We start from the raw sequence: 2,500 nt of genomic DNA on the forward strand, positions 1-2,500 counted from the left end.
TTACAAGACAGATGCTTTCACCAGCTAAGCCACAGTGCCAACAGCCTGGGTGGCACCTTGGGCATGACCCAGCACTTTTAACCGAGACTCTCCTGGCCAAGACTTAATCTGATTGCAATGCTAATATTTCCTCCATCCGCATGCAGACCTCGCTAAGCTAGTGAGACGAGTACTCAACCAGCGATGCCATGCAAATGCTTTGATGTTTGTTTGCTCATCCTAACTTTGATTTCGGCTTGATAAGATCCCAAAACGGGTGAAAATCCTCAAGAAAATGTCAACTTTTAGATCTGTAAATGGCACACAAGCCACAGCAAACAAGGTTATGGGTGATCTCCAGCCATAGTCCTAACAAGCATATCACAACAGTCAGGGGAAAGGAATTAAAATCCACTTGCCATGCACATCTAAAAGCAAGCAAGCCTTCATCAGATTGCTGTTGTGGACTTTGGCTCTTTGTCCCATAAGGATTGCGTGAATCAATGTCGTAACCTTTTGTTGAAGCTGGAGTTGAGCTGAGGGCTTGATTTGGGACAAATGGGCAGAAACATGTGGAAAACAATGATATTTCTTAAATTCTGCTGACAAGTCATTCAATCAAATATGGCACATAGGAAAGTGCATCTTGAACAGGGATTCCTGACCAAAGATTTCATTTTAGACATGGGGTGTGGATGAAAAGAAGGTAACAAGTTAGTGACTCTGGTGGGACTCGAACCCACAACCTTTGAATAGCTCCACAGCTGAGTCTAGAAGTCCAATGCGCTATCCATTGCGCCACAGCGCCAACCAGGGTGTTTTTTTTTTTCAGGCTCTCCAAGACTCATGGATGCTCGAGTTCATTAGGCAGATGCTTTTCTGTTGCTACTAATCAAATTCCACCAAATGCAAACAACTATGGCAGGTGCTGAAACTTGTTGAAAACTGCTTTGCTGTTTTGCTAAGGTAAAACGTGAACATGGTTCCTGTCTGAAGCCTAAAAATCCTGAACTTAAGCCAACCGATACACTTGCGTGTATTGGAAAGATCCAAGGCTTGCTTTGGGGAGGAGGTCAAGTCATGAAATGAGACGTGGCAAAAGTTTATTTAACCACAGGCCCACGCTAAGTTCGCACGCTTGGTGTAGTCGTGGCCGAGTGGTTAAGGCGATGGACTAGAAATCCATTGGGGTCTCCCCGCGCAGGTTCGAATCCTGCCGATTACGTCTGTTATTTTGCACAAGAAAGACATGTTGCAACTCATTGTGTTGTGGCTGTGATTTGTAACAAATTTCCTCATGCCCTTAATAGTTGGTGCTTTCTCGAAGACATAATAGTGACATCCTGCCCCCTTTTTATCCTTAATAGCTGCTGCTTTGTTGGAGAAATCCTGTCACCCCTTCCCAACGTTGAATTGTCTTCCAATGACAAGCTGCCCGTAGACATCCGATCGGTTATATGAGTGCGTGGCCAGCGACCTGTAATCCGTGCAAGACGTGACTTCTCTAGAGCCTGCCGTGTCAGGATGGCCGAGCGGTCTAAGGCGCTGCGTTCAGGTCGCAGTCTCCCCTGGAGGCATGGGTTCAAATCCCACTTCTGACAAGACACTGTTCATTCCATTTTCAACAGTTTTGCACACACACTTTTCCAGCATTCTTCCCTGATCAAATGGATCGTCCACTCTGGACCAGACAAAGACATCCGCATCGGCTTTCAGCAATTTATCACTGTATGCTTTCATAGAAAACGGGCACAAGGGAGCTTTCAGTGATGTATTTTCATATATACATATAGATATATTTATATACGTTTAAGTCCAGTGTGTAGTGCAATCTTGGGCATTCGTGGCTCCGTGTAACTCGGAAGATGGAGATTAATACCACCTTTGCCACTGAATGCCCATCATCTGACACAAAGACTGTTGTGAAATAATCCCAAAGATTGTCCCACACTGCTCCATACTCATATGCTTTCCAGTCTATGAGACAAGACTCAGGTTCAAGTTGTCCAAGCTTCACACTCACACACTGAGCTGAGGAGTGCTATTTGATCATGAAAAACCCGCTTGATATCCATGGACGGGGGAATCAGACAGGTTATGCAATCAGCTTTTGCTTTGTCCTTTGCACAAAAAAAGCCCTATCCCAGATTCCAGAAGCCTGGAGCAATAGATGACGCGCGTGACTTGTCCTTGAGAGAAAATGTGCTGCCACATGCACTGCTGGCCATGTAGGACCTCGTGGCGCAACGGTAGTGTGTCTGTTTCCAGATCAGAAGGTTGCGTGTTCAAATCACGTCAAGGTCATGAGCTGTCTGTGTGTGACGACTGGTGTTGCTGGCTTTTCCGAACAGGTTCGTGGGCAGAATTTTAAATTACCTCCAATCCCTAGGATGACCATGCATGTTTGTGTAAACCTCTTGATAAAAGATGACAGCGCTCAGGTAACAGCTCACCGACCTAATTACTAGGCAGACATACTCAGCCTGCTATAACATGTTTCCCATTCTCGGCCGGCTGTGCG

The 2,500-nt window shown here is 45.7% G+C and overlaps 2 non-coding genes across 2 annotated transcripts; both read left to right on the forward strand.

Annotated features, from left to right (window-relative positions):
- Positions 1-1,122: 1,122 nt before the first annotated feature.
- On the forward strand, positions 1,123-1,204 carry trnas-aga (transfer RNA serine (anticodon AGA)). The gene has a single exon. It is a non-coding gene; the product is annotated as a tRNA-Ser (tRNA).
- A 293-nt stretch (positions 1,205-1,497) lies between these two features.
- On the forward strand, positions 1,498-1,580 carry trnal-cag (transfer RNA leucine (anticodon CAG)). Its single transcript has one exon. It is a non-coding gene; the product is annotated as a tRNA-Leu (tRNA).
- The last annotated feature ends 920 nt before the right edge of the window (positions 1,581-2,500 follow it).

The sequence above is a fragment of the Clarias gariepinus genome, chromosome 5, assembly GCF_024256425.1.
Source record: "Clarias gariepinus isolate MV-2021 ecotype Netherlands chromosome 5, CGAR_prim_01v2, whole genome shotgun sequence".
Classification (NCBI taxonomy): domain Eukaryota; kingdom Metazoa; phylum Chordata; class Actinopteri; order Siluriformes; family Clariidae; genus Clarias; species Clarias gariepinus.